Source organism: Alligator mississippiensis, chromosome 3 (genome assembly GCF_030867095.1).
Source record: "Alligator mississippiensis isolate rAllMis1 chromosome 3, rAllMis1, whole genome shotgun sequence".
In the NCBI taxonomy this organism is placed as follows: Eukaryota; Metazoa; Chordata; order Crocodylia; family Alligatoridae; genus Alligator; species Alligator mississippiensis.
In genome coordinates, this window is record NC_081826.1 from 107,126,487 (window position 1) to 107,152,731 (window position 26,245).

At 42.1% G+C, this 26,245-nt stretch overlaps 1 long non-coding RNA gene across 1 annotated transcript; it reads right to left on the reverse strand.

Moving 5' to 3' along the window:
- Nucleotides 1-208: 208 nt before the first annotated feature.
- On the reverse strand, nucleotides 209-23,031 carry LOC132249093 (uncharacterized). Its single transcript, XR_009460490.1, has 3 exons — nucleotides 22,932-23,031; nucleotides 7,036-7,149; nucleotides 209-1,198 (listed from the first exon to the last, which is right to left on the reverse strand). It is a non-coding gene; the product is annotated as an uncharacterized LOC132249093 (long non-coding RNA).
- Between the last annotated feature and the right edge of the window lie 3,214 nt (nucleotides 23,032-26,245).

The following is a 26,245-nucleotide window of genomic DNA, read 5'->3' on the forward strand; positions in this document are numbered from 1 at the left end:
AGACAGTTCAAATGCCACAATAAAAATAAATGCATACATACATAAATAAACTGAATATATTATTACATTCTTCTAATTAATTACTTTCCAAGTTAAAATCCTTTTGGGAGCATGGCAGCTAAGAGATTTTCCACTTACTAACCCCAAAGAAAAATAATGCTAAATTAAAATGACACATTTTAGATGAAAACATCCCTCTTATGGTGCCTTTTACCTATTTCTCCTAATTACTATTTTAGGGCTCTGGGTGGCTGTTCTCACCACTCTGGAACCTTTTCTTATTCCCTTCTCTGTTCCTCAATTCTTCATTCCCGGTCTTTTTTCAGGAAAAAAATGATTTGTCCAAGCTAGTTTGTAGGCTGAGTTGCTGCTCACATGCTTATACAAATTCTTTAGCAGCTGTGCTTTACTGGACTTGGCTGGCTTTCTTCTCCTTGGCTAGATTAGACAGTTTCATAGATGCCTAGGTAAAGGCAGAAGGACTATTATGATCCTCTTTGTGTAACACAGACTGTTCAGCTTTCCAGAATAAATGCCTTTTGCTATATCCAATAGCTATGATGGAACCAGAGATATGTTTTAGAAAAGCATAACTAATGTTTCTAGTGATAGAGGATTCCTCCTAAACCTTGGTAGATTGTTCCAATGGATAAATATTTGTCCACCTTCAACTTTTCAGCTGTTGAATCTTTTTTTTTTTTATAAGATCATTCAGTCTAGTAGTCAAATTTAATGTTTAATAACAGATTGAACTCCTTGAGCCACACATTAAGAGACAAGGTTTCCAATTCTTTATTAATTTTTGTAGTCCTTCAGTTTTTCAGTTTGTTTTTTTTTACTTTGAACTGGCCACACATATTCTAGTAGCAAATACAGCAGTTCCAAATACAGAGTTAGTATAACTTCTCTACTTGTCCTTAACATTCAGCTGTTTTACATCCAAAGCTTACATTAGCCCTTGTGTGAAAGTATCTCATTGAAATCTTGTCTGAAAATGAGTTATTGGAATCATTTGAACACAAGTCCTGCATTCTTTTTCCTACATGTATAATGCTACATTTGGCCACACTGAAACACATATTGCATAATTACATCCACATGGTCAAGTAAATTACTTTGTATGTTCTCTTTATTATTTACTACTACTGTGCATGTGGTGTCATCTGCAAATCTTCTTCATGACAATTTTATCAATGACCTAGAAGAAAACATTAAAACTGTTAAATAGAATATCTAGGCAAAAACACATCTCTGGAATACTGTATCATAAACACCTACTCACTGATTATTCCCCAGTAACAAGTACATTTTGAGACCTATTATTTAGCCAGTATTTAATCTATTTAATATATGTTCTGTTCATTTGGCATCATTCTAGTTTCAGTTAATCAAAAGGTAACGAGCTACCCAATCAAATGCCTTACAGAAGTCTAATTATAACAACACTATTACCTTTAACAACCTAAGTTGTACTCTCATCAAAGGGTGACATTAAGTTAGTTTGACAAGATCTATTTTCCATAAGCTCATTTTTACAGGCATTAATTATATTTCTGTCCTACAATACTGTCACGGACTCTCAGGGAAACACGTGCTAAGGACCCCCAGTCCCAGATAGCCCCTTTGAATATCAGCTCCTGAAGCCAGCCCAAGTGTAGCTTCTACTGCGGGTGAGCTCCTGGCTTCTTGGACTCTAAGACAGTCTTTTGGGTCCCTGAGCCTTCTTGGTTATCTATGACTACCTTCTGGTTAATCTCCTTGGGAGAGATTTTCTCTCTTCAAAGAAGAAAGGAGTGCACCTGAAGTCCCAAACAGCAAAGCAGTCAGCTCCTCTTCAATAAAACATGTATAGGACAAAAGCAGTAGAACAGGCAGTCCTTGTGCCCCAAAGGACAAGCATTCTATGAGGCCTCAAAACCAGCCAGCCTGTTCTCTTCCCAGCAGCTTAGGCTGCTCTATTTTTTCTTTCTCTCTTTCTCCCCTTGTTTCCCCTGACATGCAACTGGTCAGGACGATAGAAGCATGCAACATTATTAATGTATCTTATAACACACAACACCCCCCAGAATAACATACACATGTTGCTACTGGAAGGCAAACTGAAGGGGAAAAGTACATTTCCAAATTTATCGTTACATAGAGCAGGGACAGAGCCTAATCTTCAGTTGACTCATCCTCCCTTTTTTGCTGCTGAAGACTAGTCTCCATAAGTGAATGGATGATTTTTCAGGAGACTTCAGGGCCATGAAGTGAGAGACGAAAGACCAAGTAGACAGAAACAATGCCCCAACTTGTCTAAAGCTTGACTGGTGGAAACATCAAGACCATTAAAAAGGAATTATGATCATTAACACCTTGGGAATAAAAGAATCATAGAAAATTAGTGTTGGAAGGGACCTCAAGAGGTCAACTACTCCAATGCCCTGCTCAAAGCCGGACCATCCCCAACTAGATCATTCCAGCCAGGGGTTTGTCAAGCTGGCCCTTAAACATCCAAGCATGGAGAATCCACCACCTCTCTAGGTAACCTGTTCCAGTGCTTCACCACCCTCCTACTGACAGTTTTTTCTAATATCCAACTTAAACCTCCCTAGATGCAACTTGAGACCATTGCTCCTTGTTCTGTCAAGAATGAAGGAGTGATGAACAATGAGCTAGTAAGTTAATTGACTCTCTCTGCTGTCTACATAGTAATGCCACTGCTGCTCCACAATGGAGCAGGAAAAAAAAAACACAGTACTTTTTCTGGGCAGAAAATCAGCTTTCCCACTTAAGAACCACCCCCTAATTTTGAGAGGCTGATTTTTGGGGAAAGTGTATGTATGGTATGTGGCAAATATTGTATAAGAAATGCATTTAAACCAGAAATGTTATAATAAAACCATAGACTGTCCCAAGTTCTTCAGCAAGAGATTCTTTTATCAGCCAATATGTTGCCCAAGATAAATGTCAGGCTGATAGGCCCTTACTTATCTGGGTCATGTCCTTTGAATAGTGACACATGTGCTTCCATTCAGCCCAAAGGCACATCCCCAGTGTCCCATGAATCATTGAAAATCAGGATTAATGTTTCACAGACCTACTCTCATAGGTATTTTAAAATTTCTAGATATAAGATAGACAGACCTGCTACTTAAAATGGAGAACTTTACAGCTGTTGTTAGCTATTAGCTAAACAGCAGCTACTGTGATATTAAAAGTACTTTGCCAGCATCATCATTGGTGTTCCTTTGTTTCTGATGTACTTACCCCAGCTCTCCATAGATGTGTTCTTTTGCTTTTTACATTAATACTCTACAATCCCTAGCTTCTAAGATGTACAGAGGTAGTTGGGGGAAAGTAACATTAAGGGCAGTTCCTTTCATTAACAATCTAACCTGGCTGATAATTTAAACTTTATTTTTTTTCTTGATTCTTGTTTTTTGGAATATCCAAACAGTTCTAAATTTTCATTGATATTTTTTTCCTTCCAGATTCATAGATTGTAAGGCCAGAAGGAACCTCTAAAGATCATTGGGTCCAGCCCCCTATACCAAGCAGGAAAGATACCTGAGGGTCAGGTGATCCCAGCAAGGTGACTGTCTAGTCTCCTCTTAAAGATTTCAAGGGTAGGTGATTGCACCAGCTCTGGAGGGAGTTTATTCCACAGTCTGGACAACCTGACTGTGAAGCAATTTTTCCTAATGTTGAGCCTGAATCCATCTTCCAGGAGTTTGTGGCCATTACTCCTGGTTTTCCCCTCAGGTGCCCTGGTGAACAATTGCTCACCAAACCCTGAATGCACTCCCCTACTGTAGCAGTAAGCTGCTACCAGGTCCCCTCTCAGCCTTCTTTTCCTCAGACTGAAGACTCCCAGACCCCTCAACCTTTCCTTGTATGGCTTACCTTTTTAAGACTCTGATCATATGGGTGGCCCTTCTTTAGACTCTCTGAAGCTTGTCCACATCCTTGTTAAAGTGTGGTGCCCAGAACAGGACACAGTATTCCAGCTGCATGCCAGAGTATTATTTGCCCTACTGGCTACAGCATTGCACTGCTGGCTCATATTCATACTGTAGTCTATTATTACCCCCAGGTCTCTTTCATTCGTGGTGCTAGTCAGCTTTGTGCTGCCAAGTCTGTAAGTGTGTTGGGGGTTGCTCATTCTGAGGTGGAGCACTTTACATTTCTCAGTGTCGAAATTCATCAGTTTCTGATCCACCCAACTTGCTAGCCTGTCTAAGTCCACCTGTATCTGTAGCTTATCCTCAAGCATGACCACACTTCCCCATAACTTGGTGTCATCCGTGAACTTGGTCAGTGAGCTCTTCACCCCCACATCTAAATCATTAATAAAGATGTTGAAAAGTATTAGACCAAGCACCGACCCCTGTGGGATACTGCTGCCCACTTCTCACCAGGATGACACAGATCCATTCACTGTGACTCTCTGGGTCCTATCCTGCAGCCATTTTCTCACCCACCTGTCTCAGAATTAAGCCCACCATCCTACAATTTTATTGTGAGGTCATCATGGGATACTAGATAAAAGGCCTTTTGGAATTCTAGGTAACAATATCAACCTGCTCTCTCATGTCCGGGTGGCAAGTTACCTGGGCATAGAAGGAGATGAAGTTGGTAAGGCAAGACCTGCCTGTGATGAAGCCATGCTGTCTGTCATTCAGAATCTTACCGTCTGCAAGCTAATTGCAGATAGACTCTTTGATGAACTTTTCCAGGATTTTCCCTAGGATGGAAGTTAGGCTGACTGGCCTATAGTTATCTGGGTCCTCCCTCCTGCCCTTCTTGTCGATGGGCACAACACTGGCAACCTTCCAGTCCTCAGGGGCTACTCCAGAGTGCCACAAGTTATGGAAGAGTTTTGCCAGGTGTTCCACAATGACTTCAGCCAGCTCCTTCAGCACTCTTGGATGAAGATCATCCAGTCCTGCTGACTTGTATACAACTAATTTTATTAATTGGTCATACATCAATTCTACGGCAATAGTAGAAAGGTGATTATTCCTACTATGTTGATACTCTACTCTACCTGGTATGGTTTTCCCCTTGGTCTGGTTAAAGACCAAGGCAAAGTAATCATTCAGGAGTTCAGCTTTCTCCTGGGTGCTGGTAACCAGCTCTCCTGAGTTGTTAAGCAATGTCCCCACACTTTTGTTTGTTTTCCTCCTGTTCCCTATGTACTTAAAGAAGGACTTCTTGTTGTCCTTGATTTCCATTGCTAATCTAAGTTCGGTTACCATTTTAGCCTTTCTTATCTGTTCCCTGTAATGCGGGCTGTTGTGAAATAGTCCCTTTTTGGGCCTGCCTCGGGTTTCCATTGTTTATAAGCTTCTTTCTTCTTTCTTAAGAGGACCGTGATTTCCCTGTTTAGCCAAGAGGGATTCCCAGCCCTTCTGTTACCTTTTCTCTGCATGGGAATGGACTTCCTTTGTGCTTCAAGGATCATGTACTCAAGGAACAACCACTCTTCATGCACACCTTTTGCCTTTGGTCCCTGGTCCCACAGCATTTTCCCTACTAGTGATGTAAGCTTGTTGAAATTTGCATTTTTGAAGTCCAAAACTTCAATCCTGTAATCCAACTTGTCTGCTTTGTCAGACAGTGAACATGATGGTTTCATGGTTGCTGTCACCCAGACTTCCCTCTATATTTAAGTTGGTCACCAAGTCATCTCCTTTGGCCAGGACCAAGTCTAGCAGATGATTTGGTTCATAATTGTTTTCAGCTTTAGGAAAATGAAACACTTTTAAAACACACACACACATTTTATATACATATATTACTGATGGGACTTAATTTAGCTAGCACATAACAAATATAATCAAGGCAGAATCAACTTACATGTTCTTTGCAAGCTAGGAGATTGTATGATTTTTGGAGATTTTAAAAACATTTTAATACTGGCAGCATGCAAGCTCTAACATATGTCATTTAAAGTTCCCAAATGTTAACATGATAGGTCTCTTCACATTATAGGTGGCATGACTAGTCCTTCAGCAGTAGCCCTGATTAGGCCCTGGCAGGGGAGGAGATGTGGCCCAACCCCATTTCACCTGCATGTGAGGGAGAAAAAAGGGACATGACCAGCATGCCCAGGCCTGATCTGGCCCCACATGCTTGGGAATTTGGCAGTGGGGGAGGCCTGGCAGTATTACTTGCCACTGCTTCTCTGCCACCAAATTTTCCAACCCACAGGGAGCCTCACAGATTGGAAGCCATGGCTCTGCTTGCCACATTTGGCCCATAAGACAGAGGTTGAGGACCCCCGATTTAGAACACTGATTCACAACCATTGAGAATCATTTACTTCTGAGCTGTCAGCAGCTCGGAGACTGGTAATGCCTTCCTTGATGATGTATTCATTCTTGTTTTGCCCACTCATTCTTCCTAAAATAAGTTATCACCATTGATTTTAACATTCCAGCCATGCAGATCTTCTCACTGTGCTTCAGTAATACCACTTGTTATAACCCAGGCTCCTAGCTTTAGTGTATAAGCGATTAAAGAACGTCTTTTCTTTATACTGTTTTATAATTTTGTTCTCAACAGCCTGATTTTTTTTCTAAATGAGTTCCTGATTTAACACTACTCTTTCTCTTGTTAGATTAATATCCTCCAGACTTGACTAATCAGATAATTTCCTAGTATTTCATTTCCCATTGCTGCAGTGGCCCTCAAACTACGCAAGCTTTTTCTCTCGTAGTGGCTAGCCCACTGTTCTATAAAACTTAAACCCTTTACTTTGCCATTTGTTCACTCCAACAACCATCTGCCTTTTGCTTTCCTTCACTAACAGGACAGGAGGCATCCCCCAGAAGTGAACATTCCATTCACAAATTCTCTGAAATCATCTACCATCTGTAAGACATCATTTGAAATAGTGTACTTAGTGCAGATTAACACCATGGACTTTAGAAACCCATCTAAACCTGTGGTCATCACATCTCTATTTTGATTGCATGTTGTTGCCTGTCCCTTTTGCAGAATGCTCTTTCAGTTACTTTTGGTACTGAATCCATGACAAGAATATCTTACCTTTGTGTTCTTTGGATGGTTGAAGACCACTTCATGGGTACACTTGATAACCTTGTTGTCAGTCTCAGCCACCATACAACTCTCCATTCCATTTGACCAGATAAACCTTTCAGGCTAAAAACATAAACAGTATGAAGTAGGGCTGTGCAAAGTTTCACACCGTGCTTCAGATCTGGAGAAGCTTCAGACGCTTTGGTGTCTGAAGCAGCATGTCTGGATCAAAGTGCTGGCTTTGTTAGGCTTTCTGAAGCAGTTTAGAGCTTCCGAACTGCTTTGGAAAAGCTTGGGAGCCACTTTGGAGATCTGGCCATGGGGTATAATGGGGAATCAATGAAATATCTATAACTTTATTGTTTTTTGTCTGATTTAGATAAAATTTACAGAAGTGGTAGCCTCTGCTAAGAACATGAAACCTGCCAAGTTTCACAAAGATTGGTATGGGGGTTTGGGGGTAACTACACCCCTACTTCTTGAAAGCAAAACTCATGTCATGTGTATGTGTTACACTACAGGGGGCTGAAAACTGCAGGGGTGGTGGCCCCTGGAAACACTACAAAGTCTACCAAGTTTCAAGAAGATTGGTGCAGGAGCTTTTGGGGAACTGCACCTCAAGCTGCTGACAGGCAAAACTCATGACACGAGTGACACTGTGTGTTAAGGTGCAGCAGGGTGAAAGCTGCAGGGATGGTAGCCTCTGCTGAGGCCATGAAGCCTGCCAAGTTTCAAGGAGATAGGTGGAGGAGTTTGGGGGAAGCTGCACCTCAAGCTGCTGACAGGCAAAACTGATGACATGGGCACTTGTGCAACTGCATCTGTCTTGGGGGGGGAGAACTACTGCAGATCTGGCTGCTAAGCTACTGTGTTACCAGTTACCAATCAATCATGATTCACTCAGGGACCAGCTCAATACACAGTTGCTAGCTAATGTAACCAGTTAATTAGCAAAAATTAACACCTACAAAACCACAGACTAAGGAGAGGAAAGAATCAATACAGACAATCAACTGCCCCAAGACTGAGACAGTTGCACAAGCACTCATGTCATGAGTTTTCCCTGTCAGCAGCCAGAGGTGCAGGGCCCCAGAATCCCCCTGCACCAATCTCCTCGACAGCTGGCAGGCTTCGTGGCTGCAGCAGGGGCTACCCTCTCTGCAGCTTTCACCCTGATGCGCCTTAACACACACAGTGCCACCCATGTCACGAGTTTTGCTTGTCTGCAGCTTCAGGTGCAGTTCCCCCCCAAACCCCTGCACTGATCTTCTTGAAACTTGGCAGGCTTTGTGGCCACCCTAGGAGCTACCACCCCTGTAGTTTTCACCCCACTCTGGTGTAACAAATACACATGACATGAGTTTTGCTTTCAAGAATTTGGGGTGCAGTTCCCCCCAACCCTTCCACTTATCTCCTTGAAACTTGGCAAGCTTTGTGGTCTCATGAGGGGCTACCACTTCTGTGGTTTTCACCTCCCTGTGGTGTAATACATACATGTGACATAAGCTTTGCTTTCAAGAATTTGGGGTAGTTACCGCCAAACCCCTGCATTGATCTTCTTGAATCTTGGCAGGCTTCATTCTCTCATAAGAGGCTACCGTTTTTGCAAGATTCATCCAAATCAGACAAAAAAACAACAAAGTGATAGATATTTCATTGATTCCCCATTATACCCTATGGCTGGATCTCCAAGGTGGCTCCGAGGCTTCAGAGCCACTTCGGCCGGATCAAAGCAGGAACTTGGTCCGGAGCTCTGGATCAGATTGCTGGCATCTGAAGTGGCTGGATCCGAAGCCAGATAGAATAGCTGCTTACTCGCACAGGCCTAGTATGCAGTACTTCTAAGTGATACAGAATGACTTTCAGTAAGCCATTTGCATGTTTTCTTTTGGATTAGGGATGTGTGAACTAGCTGGCCACATCAACACAGGGCTCTGGCTGCACTTTGAGAACACAACCATTAGTTAGAGTTCCTGTGTTACTTTCGCCCACAACACAAGAAAGAACAACAGTTGCATGTTGCAGTCACTCCAAATCTCTCAGCTTGGTCATGAGGCATCGCTTTCCTAAGACAGAGGACTTGCTGGTTTTCCACTCAACAATTTAGTCAACAGCAACCCAGTTCTTGAGAGGTTTACTAAAAATAGATAGTTAAATTTGCCTCAAATCTATTGGAAGCTGTGGTCACGACATCATTTTAAGTGACAGTTGACAAGATGGAGGTCCATTTACCTTGGCAGAGAGAGACCATTTACCTTGGAGAGTATTTAACTTGGAGGCGGGGGGAGGGACTATTATTCTTCAGTCAAAGCATTGTATAAGAGGTACTGTTGCAAGAGACCAAGAACTGTTGAGCAATCTCAGGTACACCAAGCTGTGTTTATAATGGCTTTAGCTATTTCTAGCTTTGAGTGTCACTACAACCCCAAGCTGCTACTCCCCATCTCAGAATACAAACTCGAAATCTAACTATGACAGTACCTAGTCCCAACTTTGAGTTTCTACTCTGGCACATAATTGAGTCTGGAGTGTATGGAGTACAGTCTTCTGTACTGTTTCTGACAAACCCGTGACAGTAAAATAGTTGAACTGGTTATCAAATAAAAGGCAGGAATGTGGTAACATCAAATCTTACTGAGCAGTGGGCTCAGAGAGTAGTAATCAATGGCTCAATGTCTAGTTGGCATCTGGTATACGTGGAGTGCCCCAAGGGTCAGTCCTGGGGCTGGTTTTGTTCAATACCTTCATCAACAACCTGGAAGATGGCATATAGTGCACCCTCAACAAGTTTGCAGATGACACCAAGCTGGCAGGAGTAGTAAATATGTTGGAGAGTAGGGCTAAAATTCAGAGTGACCTAGTCAAATTGGAGGATTGGGCCAAAAGAAATTTCATGAGGTTCAACAAGGACAAGTGAAAAGTCCTGCACTTAGGACAGAACAATCCCATGCACAGATACAGGCTGGGGGCTGACAGGCTGGGCAGCAGCTCTACAGAAAAGGACCTGGGTGTTACAGTGGACAACTAGATGAATGTAAGCCAGCAGTGTGCCATTATTGCTAAGAAGACTAACAGAATACTGGGCTGCATTGGTAGGTGTGTTGGCAGTAGGTCAATGGAAATGATTATTCCTTTCTATTAAGCACTGCTGTAGCCACATCTAGAGTACTATGTTCAGTTTTGGGCCCCCTACTACAGAAAAGAAGTGGAAAAATTGGAGAGCGCCCAGCAGAGGGCAACAAAAATGGTGAGGGGGTTGAGGCACATGACTTATGAGGAGAGGCTGAGGGAACTGAGTTTATTTAATCTAGAGAAGACTGAGGGGGGGATTTAATAGCAGCCTTCAACTACCTGGACTGGGGTTCAGAAAGAGAATGGAGCTATATTATTCTTAATGGTGGCAGATGACAGAACAAGGAGCAGTCCCAAGTTGCAACAAGGGAAGTTTAGGTTAGAAATTAGGAAGAATTTTCTCACTAGGAGGGTGTTAAAGCACTGGAACAGGTTACCCAGATTGGTGGTGGAATTTCTATCCTTGGAAGTTTTCAAGACCCAGCTAGACAAAACATTGGTTGGGATGATCTACTTGGGGATGGTCCTGCTTTGAGCAGGGGTTTGGAGTAGATGACCTCCTGAGGTCCCGTCCAACCCTAATTTTCTATTATTCTATGATGCATAAAAAAAATGAAGTTCCATGTATATGTTTACTTACCTAGCACAATAAATGAAACATAAAATGCACAAAAAATTCCAGAAACATTAAAAGTGCACTGGTGTGAGGCAGGACAAAATGAATGAGATGAAGGTGGAAAAAGATCTAAAGGCAAGTTAAGGGTAATAGTACAGACTACCATTCTACAGAACAAAAACAAATAGAATCATCAAAAATGCATAGGAAGCACTTCCAAGAAAAATGATACTGACTCTTGTTGAAAAATAAAAAGAAATATACTTTGGATCAGTGGGGGAAGACTGCACACAAATAACTGTAACTGCAGTACCACAAAACTATATTAATGCTTCTGTGGAGTTGACTTATCTCCATCCCCAATCCTGTCTCTCTAATTTGCTCTGATAGATAGAAAAGATAAGAAATCTTTGGGAAAGTTAATATATTTGCTTAAGTAAGTTTCATCTTATTATTATTATCCTCTCTCTCTCTCTTTGAAATCCACCTATACTTGGACCATGGCTCTGAAGCCAAAAGTAACTCTTACTTATCTGTGGCTCTTCAAAGGAAATGTTACCTGAGTTTTAGTTTTCTTACATTGGGCATTTCTTTCTACAGTCATAAATAATGCAACACAGCAGGTGTTTCTTTCCTGCGGAGCCAATTATAATTTATGTTCTGTAGATGCATTTGCTGAAATTCACCTGTTGTATCTCTTTGGCTAACACTGACCTCAACCAAACTCTTCACTGTATTATCTGAACACCTTACAAACTCAAAATCAAACAACCAATTTCTTCTCTCCTCAGATCAGTGCCTCTTTTTCTATCCTGTCAAAAGGAAGGATCTGTTTGCTTTAATTTAGAAAATCCAGATTGGTAAGAAAATAATGCAGTTTTAGATCTTTTTCCCATATCCTGTTCTAACAGTAGACTGGTATTTGCTATCGCTATCCGTATCCTTTGTGGTTAGGCTACTCAGCCCAAAAATGGGAAATCCCTAATTCTAGTCTTTGTTCCAAGGCTTTTTTATGTATTTCATACTTATATAAATGAATAAAATACAGAAAGAGAAACCTTGAACAGGGACTAAAACCAGGCACTTTTTTTATTCTGGATAAATGTCCCCTAACCACAAGGGAGCATATTCATTCTTCTGTGCACTCATTCACACTTGCTCACTGTCAATAAATATTCAGTTATTTAAGACAAAATAAAACAATTCCAACAGGTAGGACTGTCAGTGCCTCTTTACCAGAGTAGGTAGCAAGTTAGGAACACTCCCTGGTTGAATTTTGTTGAATCCTCTCAGGGAGAGAAGAGTATTGAAACTACATCTCCTACATCCTGAAAAGGCTTCTCATCACTAAGTGTGACCACTCACTAAAGGAAAAGAGTAATCTTTGCTTGATTCTTTAAAGAAAAGTTAGACTGTATTTACTTGAATCCAAGATGAGGTCCCCCTCCCCGCCCCCTCCCCCCCCCCGCAAAGACATAGGATGGAACAAAAGCCTTGTCTTAGATTTGAGTACTAACCTGGGGCAGATGACTACTCAACTCTGGTTTTGGCTCCAAGCTTAGGGTTGAAGCTGGAGCTGAGTCTCTGCCTGTCAGCTTGTATGGTGAGAGAGGGGGCATGTAGCTGTGCCTGTCCCTCTGCCCCTCTTCCCATGCCTGTGCTGGAACCATGACTCTAGAGGGGCAGGCAGCAGGGGGGCACATGATAAGGGGTGCATGACAGGGGGCAGAGGGACATGTGGGAGGGCAAGGTGTAGTGGTGCAAGGTGTAGAAATCTGGCTCCTAGCCCCCTGACAATCCTTTCCCCATCATAGTAGTAAGGTAGACAAATTGAAGATGATCATCTATGAATTAGATTCAATAGATGAAAAATTGTAACAAATTTATCATTTTTCCATGTATAGAATGTAGTTATTGGGGGTCAATATTTTTCCACGTATAGAATGTAGTTACTAAGGGTCATCTTAAATTCAAAGTCATCTTGGATTTGCGTAAGTTACTTAACTGTCTACAAGAGAGAGCCATTGGCTCTGAGCATCAAATGGAAGGAAGCACTCCCTGGTTGTGTTGATACCTAAATTCTAAAGACTGAAAACACATGCTAGTCATCAGCTTTTTCCCTATTGGCTGTCTTAAGAGGCTCCCTTCGTAGGGTTTTCTGGATCCCATTCTGAGGTTCTACCTTTCCTTATGCATAGTATATGTAGCCTATGTACCTGATTAAGGATTGTAGATTCTACTACAAGGCCTGTGCATCTAAAAGTTGCTTAGCATTGATGTACCCAAGTCCACTTTATTATTATTATCTGATCCTAAGGGTATGGGAATAAAAACAGTTTACCATATTCCAATGGGAGCTTAGCCTTAAATGAAAGAGGAATATTTTACTGCTGCTTAGTTTTCACTTCACATGAATCAAAAGGATGTAGTTACCATGAAAGCAACCTATATTTGGTAAAGATCCCCCCAGCCTTTTACATTAATTGTATGTCCAAAGTCCAAGTTTTTTAGAATACATTTGGTGTGGAAGGTACAGGATAAAGCCTCCTGCCCAAATTCTATCATCTAATATGTCTGAAAGTAGAAGCTCCAGGCAAAAGAACATTTTTAGATTCAAAGAACCACTTGTTCCAACTGAAATGTTTGTCAAGAAATAATGTTTCTTATACAGCATCTTTAGGCAATAATGGACAGTGCAATGGGAGATATTGTAGCATCCAAATAGAAAAACAGAAAGAAAAATTATTGCTTTAGCCAAAAGCTGGCAGATATCAGAATTCTTATAAGAATATGTCCCAAGATTAAGAAATATTGTTCATTGTGACTTCTTAATGATATCCTGCTGATAGAAATGCTGAGGTAAAATCAGAATATTTAGTTTCAAAGTGGGAGTCCATTATATAGTTTTAACATACAATTATTTTTATTATTTGTATTACTATTACATTGATATGCCATCTGATTCTGTTGAAAATGTAAATGAAATAAAATGCTGTGTAGTCATCCATCAATATTATGTTCATAATGGAACCCAGCATGACTTGCAGATAAAACACAAAGGCCAATTAATTGGAAAAAAAAGGTGGGGGAGCCTTTTTATTAAACATCCATCTTAATAAAAACAAAAGCAGGTAAAAGTAAAGTTAGCTTAAAAGATAGTGAGCACCATGGGGTAGGTTAAGAGAGACTTCTTACAGGAAAACTTTTATTAATAACACTAAACACATATTCATAAGTTAGACCATGATTGTAATGTTAGCTCTGTAAAACAACCGTTAAGATCTGAACCATGACAGCAATAACACACACCTGAGGATACATGTATTTGGCACTGGTATTTGTGGCCATAATTTTCAGTACATATAGTGGGTATCAAAACTGAGAGACTCAGGACACAATAGTCAGGAATGCTCAGCACACAGCAGTTCCCAACAATGTTGGTGGGACTGTGGGTCCTCAGAAAGACAATATAAGACTAAGCCTAATAACTTGTAAGAATTGGATCTATAATGCTTCAAGTTATCATTTGAAACCACAAGATGAACATGCCTGCAGTGCGATGCTGCGGCTAGTAAAGCGACCAAAACGCTAGTTTGCATCCATAGATGCTTCTCAAGCAAATCCCGGGACGTCATTCTCCCCTTGTACTCGGCCTTAGTGAGGCCGCAGCTGGAGTACTGCGTCCAGTTTTGGGCTGCACAATTCAAAAAGGATGTGGAGAAGCTTGAGAGAGTCCAGAGAAGAGCCACGCGCATGATCAGAGGTCAGGGAAGCAGACCCTACGATGACAGGATGAGAGCCCTGGGGCTCTTTAGCCTGGAAAAGCGCAGGCTCAGGGGTGATCTGATGGCCACCTACAAGTTTATCAGGGGTGTTCACCAGTATCTGGGGGAACGTTTGTTCACCAGAGCGCCCCAAGGGATGACGGCTAGGTCAAATGGTCATAAACTACTACAAGGCCGTTTCAGGCTGGACATAAGGAAGAATTTCTTTACTGTCTGAGCCCCCAAGGTCTGGAACAGCCTGCCGCCGGAGGTGGTTCAAGCGCTTACATTGAACACCTTCAAAAGCAAACTGGATGCTTATCTTGCTGGGATCCTATGACCCCAGCTGACTTCCTGCCCTTTGGGCGGGGGGCTGGACTCGATGATCTTCCGAGGTCCCTTCTAGCCCTAATGTCTACGAAATCTATTAAAATGGGGGTAGCTATTTACAAGTAGTACAATGGATACACACTGCCTCAGAACATGTCCTCTCCCCTTCTTCCCCCCTCCCTGCTCCCACACACACATACCACTCAATGTAATTACATTGGGACCAGGAACAGACAAGTGTTTTTCATCCCTAGGGAAGCTCTCCAATTAGGTGGCCACTATTGTGCCGTGATGTCAAGTGGCCTTTTTGCCTTTAGCAATCTGCAATCCAGAAAAAGATGCAGAGATGTGTAACTGTGTGTAATAGACACCGGTAGCATTTTCCCCAAGTCGTTCAGGGCACGTCTACACATTCAGGCATGTGCACTTGCAGCAGCACAAATTTCTGCCAGAGATTTGTGTCTCAGCACACATGCCTGAACATACATTTTGGTGTGCTACTGGCCCCAACAGTATAAAAAGCTGCCCTGGAGAACAGCTCACAGCTCAGAACTACTTGCACACAGGAGCTTTTGAGGCCCAGCCAGTTGGCATCTGGGGACTCTAATCTAGAATGGCCCCTGCACCTTCTACCCATTGCAGCAGTTTGGCAGTGGGCTGCTGCTGCCTGTCTGACCTGCAGCATCCACCCGTTTGGATGTGCAGGCCAATGGCTGCAACCCTGCCAGACCCAGATGGGGACCGTACGGCCCTCTGGGCTCTGGTATGGACATTGCAGCCTCTGGGCCAGCTGTCAGGGAGCCATGGATGCGCTGCTGGCCTTCATGCGGCACCGCTGTCATGTATTCTGGTGCCCCAACTCTGCTATCTGGGCAGCTATCACCCAAAAGATGTGCTCATTGCAGTGGCTCACTTTGAAATGTCAAAGCATGTCCTCCTGGTGCCAAATGGCCAGGAGGTCAGCCACCTCATCTGCCCTCCAGCTGGGTCCCCAGTGCTGGCCCTGGACAGGCTTCTCTGCCCGGGTCCCACCTTGCCTCACCAGCAGAGATCCTGATGTTCCCTGTTTAAAAATGGCAAATCCTCTGATTAAAAAACCCACTTTCTCTTTAAAATACCCAAAATCCATGTTCTTCCATGATTAAAGTGAAATGCCACTATATAGAGAGAGATCAGCTGGACAATGTTTTATTGTTATATTTACAAGTTTAAAGCAAGTTGGAAGCCTACCAGTGTCTCTATCATGATAATAAAAGGAATTCTAACTATCTATACACTTTGATGTTTGCTTTTGGTTTTTTATCATAGAAAAAATCAGAGCTGCCCCTGCCTCCTTCACTCACCAGGATGCAGTGCATTGAGCAGCACTGATATGCTAGTGCTCTGCCTCTGCCCTTGCTCCTCACTCTCAACACACAGCTCCCCCAGTGATCCTCACTCCTGACCTGCAGCCCCCGCCTGCCCCCACTAGCACCCTCCCGGCACCCACTGCTTTGTGGCTCTGAGCAGTGCCAGCCCTTACCGTTCTGCTCCCTGCACCTGTGCCCGGGCCCCAGCAATCCCCATGCCATTCCTGAGAAGCCCTCAACTGGGGCTCAGGGACTGGGTTGGGCAAGTCTCTCCTTTTCCAGGCTGGTCTCCCTCTGCACACACTGCTCTAGGAGGGAGGCAGGGCTCTAAGCCTGGCTTTGGTGACCTCTCCTATCTGGAGCAGTAGGAGAGGTTACCAGAGCCAGGCTAATTCAGTCCTGGGAGTGAGAGGGAAAAATCTAACTTCCTGCTATGATTTGAGATATCTGTCAGAGATTTCCAGAACAGTAATATTTGATTCTGTTTTCTGTATGTGATATGAACTTGATTTATCAGAACATATAACAGCCAAAACAATAAAAAAATAACAACTTTCTATTACAATCAACAAGCTAGCTAGGTACAAAAGACATTCCCTCTGTCCTTGCCCCATTGATTGCTCTTACTCTTTAAACCAATTCAATGCCTTTTCATTGTGTTCCTTTAAGGGAAACCATCAACTTAAAATCGTACCAAAGGCTTTTGTTGGGATTTTTTAAAACTTCCTATTGTTTCAGGTGTTGTGATAACAGTTTATTGTTTCAAGTGTACTAGATTTCAAACTGGCAGTTATGTAAGCGTCATACTTTTTTTTTCTTTTTTCACTCAGTGCCACCTACAAATGTATGTAAGGACTCCTAGTAAATAGTCCTAGATTTTTTCTGGTCCAATGGCAAGTGATGGTAGCTAATACTCTACTTGTACCTTCCTCCTCTATTATTAATTTTGCTTGCATGATTTGAATAAATAAGTTTCTTTCCTTCTTTCCTTCTCATAGCCTACTGGAGACATGTCCTTCTCATCTCTGGATTTTGCCATACAGTTTCTCAAGTTGCTTAATATGCTTACAGTTTAGTTCTAGTCCACTTAAGTTGTCTGATGACTTCATGAAATATCACCCCTGATGGCGCTTCCTCATGATTGCTTATGGCATGAAGATCAAAGATTTACTATACCTAAGCCAGTGATACTCTGCAGCTATATGATTGTATCCCCTTCAAAGCAGCAGCACATAAAATATATACTTATCTTTTGAATGTCTTAATCTTTGGGATGTGGCTACTTTAGAGGTGATACTGAACTAGATTAACAACTGGACAATGATATGTTTAGATTGTGTCTAAATGTATTCATAGCAGTAATGAATGAGCCAAAATGAAGCTGCACTTCAAAAGTCTATGGGGAGAAGAATCTTTCAATTAAGAAAGGCTCTTAGGTTATTGATATGAGAGTTATTCGATAGTATGTTTAACACCTATACTGTTAATCTGGAGAGTTTGTTCTTTTTGGTGATTATTTTACTAGCAATGGTAGTAATAATGAAATAATATGTAAAAGCTAATCACTGGGTTAGTATCACACCAGGTTGTGGGCCAGGTCTGGGGCCATTCAGGGATTAATGTGCTGACAAGGGTCAGGAAGAGCAAACACAATCCAGTAACAAGCCGAGTCAGGAAGCTAGGAGATCAGGCAGACAGCAAGCCTGGCTAAAAAGCCAGGAGATCAAGCAGAGGTTGGAAACAGAGATCAGAAGCAGGGAGCAAGGCAGAGAGAATAGCAAAGCATTCTAGGATCAAACTGAACCCTGTTGCCCAGACACTTCTTGTTCCTGTACAGGGGATTATATGGGGAAAAGTGGGGGGTCAACTGACTCTGGTGATGGGGTGGGTGGAGGGTTAGGCCCTGCTGTAGGTTTCAGGCCATCCTGGATCAGTCTGAAAAACCAGGCTGGCATGAACGATGTGTGCTCCTGATGGATGGAGTGGCACGACAGTGGCGGGAGCACGGCAGCAGTAAGCGGGAGTTCCCACAGATGCCGCTGGCACTGGCAGTGGCAGAAGGGAGTGGTGAGCACTAACCAGGGGCCAGTGACCACCCACAGATGCCGCTGACAGCGTCGGCAGCAGCCAGTGGGGATTGCTGACTGCCCGCAGGCGCCACTGACAGTGTCAGTGGTGCCTTTTTGTAGGGGGGTAAAAACTGCAAAGATACTAACTCCTGCTGAGGTCACAAAGCCTGCCAAGTTTCAAGGAGATAGGTGTAGAGGTTTCTGGTGTTGGGCCCCAGCCCAAGTCTGGGTTTGTGCCCGGTATGCAAAGGCCAATAAAGATACCAGGGGTGAAAGTATAAAGAAGATTTATTGCTAGCAATAAAAGGTGCAAGCGGAATAATTTCACAGAACAAGCACATCAGATTTCAATTCTAAGCCCCTTTTATACAGGAGTTTTAAACCTTCATAAGCATCCTTGTTTGCTAATTGGCTATAAAGGAGTGATGTAAGGAGTTCTTTACTGAGCATGTCTCTATACCTGTGTTTTAGCTATGTATCTCATTAACATACATGCATGTTTCATTAGCATATCTTTTGCCCACCTAGGGGTGTGATTTTTAGTATTTTAATGAGCTCTTTGACCTAGTACTCTGATTCTGCTTTTGTTTTCAAGCCTCCTTTATCTAAGACTGTCTCCTCCTTATCATTGCAGATGGGCATTCGTCACATAACATTCACTTTTGCTTAGGCTTTGCATAGTAGTTTCTTGGTCAAACCTCACACTGGGAAGCTGCACCTCAAACTGCTGACAAGCAAAACTCATGTTGTGTGTATGTTATGGTGCAGTGGAGTGAAAGCAGCATGCATGGTAGCCCTGATAAGGCCATGAAGCCTGCCATGTTTCAACGAGATAGGTGCAGGGGTTTCTGAGAAACTGCACCTCAAACTGTTCAGAGCAAAACTCATGACATGTGTGACTGCGTGTATGTGTTAAGGCACAGTGGGGTGAACACTGCAAGCATGCTAGCCTCTGCTGAGGCCATAAAGCCTGCCAAGTTTCAAGGAGATAGGTGCAGGGGTTTCTGGGAAACTGCATCTTAAGCTGCTGACAAGCAAAACTCGTGACATGCGTGACTCTGTGCGTGTGTGTGTTAAGACGCAACTGTTTTTCCATCCCTCCCCCAGAGCACTGGGATTGGAAGGGACCTCAGGGAAGGATCACAGTCACTGGCCAGCTACACATGTCAATATCAGAGTAGTTCTTCTCTCCTCTTCCTCCTCCCTCTCCTTACTTTCTGTTTCCCTGCAAGCAAGCCCAGCTTCAAAACATTTCAAAATTTTTTAAACATTTCAACCGCCCTCATTTCATTTTGAGGCTGTTTCAAAGCCTTATGTTTTATTTTGATTTCACTGTTTCAAGCTCAAATCTAGTCAAAACAGCGGTGAAATGAAACACTCGGCAAAATTTCGCACTGCCCTAACATGGTGACCAGCTTCCATAGCCATTAAGTTACATCGTGTTCTTGCGCAAACATTTAAGGAGAGTTATTAACTTTTGAAGAGCTGCATGTGGCTCTGGAGCCACAGATTAGCCACTCCTGAAATGGAAAAGGATTTGAACTCATCTTGATCTAGTAATAAAAAAAAAGCAATCTAGGGGAGTTGGGTGCCTAGGTGTGTATGAGAGTTCCAGTAGCTGTCTATCTACATCTTCAGATGCCATGCTACCTTTGAAAATCTGGGTGATACTTTCAAAATCATTGTCATAAAAAATTATTGATAATTTTTTTGCTAGCTTGAAAAAAAATCTACAGGTAAGGGAAACAATCTTCTCTCATGTATGCTCTTCTTTTGCTCTATTTGTTTAACGAACAAAACTAACATATGATATGTATAAACGACAGCTACACAAGAAGCCAAGCTGTGGGGGGTGGGACCTATGCTTTGAAGTGTTTTGTAGAAATAAATCCAGGTCAGAGAAAGGTTTAAAATAATAAACAAAACGTAACTAATTGGCACAACCACAAATGTATTATTGAAATTGCACCCTAGCCAGGGCTGCAATACCCATTCAGGATTGTACCTTGTCAGAAGATAGGCATAGACTTTCTACCACCATTTACTATTCCAGTACCCACAAGAGGCAGGAAGTTTTAAAATGCTATTTTTGATGCAAAGTCCACCTGATGAACAAAGGATATTGTGGATCAGAGTATCATTCAGTTTAGGTGCCTGGAGACTAACTGATTCTACTCCTACTCCTAGGTACTCTCTCCTGCATCTCTCTGCACAGACCATATTTTTTGGGAGTACAGCTAAGCAATATTATTTAATGAATAGTAAATTCACTTTAAAATGGGGTTTCAAAAGGACAAACTTTGTGTCAGTTCTGGTCAAAGTTGATACCTTGAGTTGGGTGGAAAGAGGATTTTAAAATGTCAGAATATTACATTTTGCCATATCTGCCATGTTTCAGAAATGAAGAATGGTTGTTTTAACATGTTTTAAACAAGGGAGTTTTGTTTTAAAATATTAGTTAAAAAACTCTGTCAACTTAAATTTGAATAAAAAGTTTTTTAAAGGGTTAAATAAGCCAAAATAAAACTGAACATTTCATTTCAGGCTGAAGAAAAAATTATGTGAACTAAAAAATCCCCCAAAGCCCCTAATAGATTTTACCGTATTTTGTTTTGGTCCAAAGCATTTGAAATAGTTGCATCCTGGTTCAACTCAAAAGAAATCCTCCCTCTATCCTGTTCTTGGTTAGGACATTGAACAACAAGCCTCCTTCCGATCCCCAACCCTGATGCCTCAAAATACCCCTCCCCAGGCCAAAAAAACAAACAAATCCTACTTTTTCACCCCTATTTGAGAACCAGTAGCTGGAGGATAAGACAATATGAACTATATAATGACTATGATGTACTTTCTTTATCTTACTGGCACATACAGTGTATTTGTTCTTCATTACTGTAGTGATTAGCACAGGACAATTTCAAGGAACCAGAGCAAGATAAAGGCTATTATTAAAACTAGATACACTCTCCCCAGACTATAGTATACAATTGGATAGCAATGCATACTTGAAGTGGTTCATAATTGTATTGATGTTCACTACTTGTACACATTTTAAACAATGTCTATTATATCTAAATTATATGGAAATAGTATTTTATTTGGTTTCTGGCTACCTTTTCAATTAACTGATTGTCTGTGCTCCATAGTGACTTTTTATTTGTTTCATTTATGTGCAAATGAAATCAGAAAAATAGAAAAGGCATATTGATTTTTTTTAATATAATCTTAAATATACCTGTCGCATCATATCTACATTTATTTCTTTAGTTTTAAATGACTATTTTAAAAAAAACCCTAGTCATTAGTCAATAACGATCATATTTAGCCTCTTTTTCTACCACATGGATACAAAATATACATCTTGCATTCCAAGAGCAATTTTGAAATGAATACTGTCCTCTTACTTCATATAGTTATATCAGACACAAAAACACAACATGTATAGATATATATAGAAAGACAGAAAAAGAATCATGCAACAAGACATCACAAAGCATGAAGCGTAGATTACATGGCACCTGTAAATCACATGTGTATGAAGTAACAGAACATGCAGATCATACTGTAAGATTGAGTTGTATATTATTGTAAATAATAATCTACAATGTTCTAACCTTAAATGTCTGAAATAATGCAAAAAATGCAAACAATATCTCAAAGAAAATAACAGTTACTATATTCTGCCAGGCCACAGCTGCTCTGTTTTTTAACAGGCTGAGCAGGAATCATTAGCATAGTTTTTCAATTGAAATATTTGCCTCACTCATAAAAATGAAACTAATGTAAAGCAAAATTACCTTCATTCCATACATGAGTGCTATTCATCATTGTTAATTTAACATCATAGTGACTCTGTTTAGGGACAATTGATGTACTGACACAGAATTTACTATGTGGTACGGGCTGAAAGCAACAAAAAGATTGGTTTCCTTCAAAAAGATTTGAAGGAAAGCACCTAAACTTCAGTTACTAATCTCTTAGAACAAAATGCTCAGTGAGGACAACAAACAGTTTATACTGTGCATTAGGGCAGCCTAACATGCGTTAATTTAGTACCTCACATTGGAGGTACTAAATTTAATGTGCATTAGGAAAAGCACATTGATGCATATGTAGATACACACAGACAGTACTTCAATAGGTTGCTCTTGGCTAAAGACTGCAATGAGATATAAAACATGAGGCACAATAGCAATGATATCTGCTTTGAAATCTTGGCAGGTTTTCTCATTATCAGCATCAAGCATTACTGTGATACTGGTCATGTACAGTTCAGGTTCTACAAGGAGAATAGTTAAACAATGGCAGTTCCAGGAGGAAATTAAGCCAGAACTTGGTAGAAGTTGGTCCCCGCAGTGTTTTTCCTGGGAGAAAGAATGTTTATATACTTTCCTCCAGCTTAACTCTTCCTGAGGAAAAGGAGAAGTCAGGCCACGGGGAAAGGATCCCCCATCTGGAAAAGATGCAGGGGACAGTTGATCTAGCTCTTGTAGACTGGGAAGGAACAAATGCAAGCTATCCCCTTCCAGCTCCTCATACACTGAGATTCACAGTATGAGAAGTGGGCAGGAGTCTTTGCCACACCAATCCTTCTGCCTGGAGCTAAGTACAGACAGTCAAAAAGCCCAAGACTGAATTGATTCAGTCTTTGCAGGTTAGTCTAAACTGCACAGATTAAATTGAAACAGAAGTGACAGAAATTTACCTTTGATTCAGGAAACGCAGCCACATGTCTGCAGTGGCTCAGGCTACAAGCTAGGGAGCACTAGACCATGGCTCTCTGGTTGTGTGTTTACTTCCTCTTCCTGCTGCCCCCAAGGTCTCTGGGATTTGCAGTCCAGAATCACAACAACAGGATTCTGTAGGGTTGCTTATCACTTCTTATTCCTGCTTCCAGGTGCCTCTGGGATTTGTAGTCCATAGTTGCAGCCAGCAGTAAGTTTGAGTGGGGAAGGAGTGTTTAACCCCCCCCCCCCATCCTTGGCCCCAGACTTCAGCTGGGGTTTGCCTGGGAAAGGGGGTCACTCCCCCTCTGATAGACTGGGCTGCATCATGAGCCGGACTTGCCCCCCCACCCCCTTGTCAGGCAGCCCTCACTGTTCCAGCTAGGCAGCAGAGGGGTGGGGCCAGCCCTGATCTCTGGAGCAGACAGTCCAGCCCAGCCCAGGACTGGAAAGCATTCTGGGAGACTATGCTTTAACTTGAAATAGAAAGGGGTCTGGTCCAGAAGTTTCATAAACTGGTTTGACCCAAATCAGTTAAGTCTGATACTACATTCAACCAGGTTTATTGTAAACCAGTTTCAGCCATTTGAATCTGGTTTATGTGGACTAAACTTCTGTTCTGTTCCAGGTTTTAACCAGTTTTTGATCACAAACCAGTTTGTGTAACTTCTGTCCCTTGCCAGGTTGCCGAGAAAAAGCAGCAGTGCTATAAACCCCCGGTATGCTTCCTACACTGAAATCTCTGGATTGAGAAGCAGGCTTTGCTTCACTTTTCCCCTCATATTTTGGACCAGTCTAGGAGGGTAAGAGAGTAGTAACCACTCTCTGCACTTCCCTAAATCAGATAGTCACTAGTTTCAGGAAGAGAAAGGGGCTTTGCTAGCTCCTTTTGGCTTCCCTTTGCTGCTCACACTGTCCAGCTTGATGGTAGGGGCAGCCATTTAAAAGCTAGTAGGAGCAGGAAACTGACTCAGGAAAAACTTTCCCAACCATAGTTCCTAGCCCCACTGGCTTCCCCTTGAGTTTTAAAAGCTAGTAGGGCTCGGAGTTGAACTCAAAGGTTGCTTGCCCCATTGATGTTAAATCATCATCCCTGCCCCTCGGCTGGGCAGTGCAGCTAGCAAAAGTCCCTGGAATGAGAAGCAGGCAGGGGATTTTGTCCCACTGCTATATCTGCTCGGCTCCTGAGCACTGGGAATAGAGCACCAGAGTCCCTGTTGTGAGAAGCAGGCAAAGGAATTTGCCCTGATGCAGGCCCTGCAGGAATGGGAGTCCTAGAGCAGTCCACATTTTCTTAGACTGGGATCACTCCAGTCTTGGAAAAATGCAAGAACTAGGGGAGAGGGAGTGGCTACAGACTCAACATCTGTACTGCTCCCTCTCCTGGAATCATTTCTAGTGGTGAAAATTTTCCACTACTAGAAATGAAGGTTTGTACATGGCTACTAGGGCTGTGCGAAGTTTCAGTCCCTGATTCGATTTGGTGGAGATTTGGCCCAATTTGGTGGCCAAATCTCTGAATCCAAATTGAATCAGGAGACCCTTTAATCTCTATGAACAGAATTGGAACCCTCCGAATCGATTCGGAGAGATTCAGAAAGATTCAGTGATTTGGATATAGACACAGCTTTAAATGTTTTTCTATATACCTCAAGGTACCAGGTGGCTCATTGAATGCTACGATGGTGGGGCAGATGGACCATCCCACAGGAGCGTGGGGGGCTCCCCAGCATGCTGGGCAGCAGACCTAGAAGTGGACCAGAAGCACTTCTGGTTCACTTCCGGGTCCACTGGGCAGCACGCTGGGGGCCCCCCCACACCCTCGCCCCACTTAGCAGCTGGTGCCTTCTGGATCTGGAGGGACACCCGGGGTCCCCCCATGGTTGTTCGCTGAGCCAGAGGGGGTGCGGGGTGACCCCCCACATGCTCGGTGGTGGATGTGGAAGTGGACCAGAAGTACTTCTGGTCTACTTCCAGGTTCTCTGCCGAGCATGCAGGGCCCCCCAACCCACGCTCCTGTGGGATGTTCCATCTGCCTCAACATTGCAGCATTCACGTAGAAAAAACATTTAAAACTGTGTCTGTGGCCAAATCGCTGATTCTCTGAATCAGCATCAAATCTTCAGATTCGGATTTAGCCTAATAGAATCAGAGACAGTGATCTGAATTGAATCACTGTCCCCAATTTGGGCTGAATCTGAATCAAATATGGCCCGTTTCGTACACCCCTAATGGCCACTATTATTTTGCCTTCCCTAACCACCCGCATATGTTCCATCTTTTGTCGTAGTTGATTACAAAAAGCAATTACAAATGTTCACAGCAACATATTAGAACTGGCTAAAACTGGCAAGTATTTTTTAATGGAAAAGTATTAAATTTTTCAAAATCTATCATTTATTTTTTCCAGTTTTGACAAAAAATATTTATTTAAATTTTGTGAGTTCCCCCTTTTTCCTCATTTGAAGTAAAAACCACAAACAGAAAGGGAATATATATATATAATTTTGAAAACCATTTAAAAAAATTAGTTTGTCAAAAAAAAATACTTAAAAATGCTGGCCAACTTTCCTCTTCTGCCATCATTACCCTCAGCTACCAGGAAGAGAGATTCCAGATAGTAACTATATAGGGGGAAATGAAAAATGTTTAGCAGCCTTGCCCATCTATCTGCCCCCTCAGTCTTTCCCCATTATTAGGGGATCTATTTTTCTGTTCTTTTCTTTGCTATGTACATAAAATGAGGACTACTGCATGACCTTTACCTGTGCCAGACCTTAAAAGTCAGTAATAAACTTTATTGCTCAGATAAGAAAAGGACAATGATACCAAATGCCATAAGTTAAATGAAATAGAAGTAGATTGTTTCAGACATCTTCAGACACCAGCATCAAGATGAAAATACATGGGATTTATTCAACAATAACAGTTGTGGTGAGAGGACAATTTCTTTTTCTAAGAATAAATTACCCCAACCAAGAATTGGTATGAAAGAGTTCCTTAGAGTTCAGTGGAGGTACACAGATTTATGCTAGTTAAGGACCTGAACCAGTATGTCTGTGTACACACGTGCAGTGTACAGATGGACATTTAAAAGACTGGTGTCTGAAAGTATTCATTTTTTTAAAGAAAGTTATTGTCACTTCTTCAACAGGCCCCAAAGCAAAGCTTAGGAATGACTTGTATTTTGCAACATAGAGTAAGAATGTTAGCCTTCTCAAAGCACTGGGCCATTAAGCCATAGCAACTGATTTAAGAAGTAGGCTAGTTTACCTAGACTGGAAAAAGAACAAAA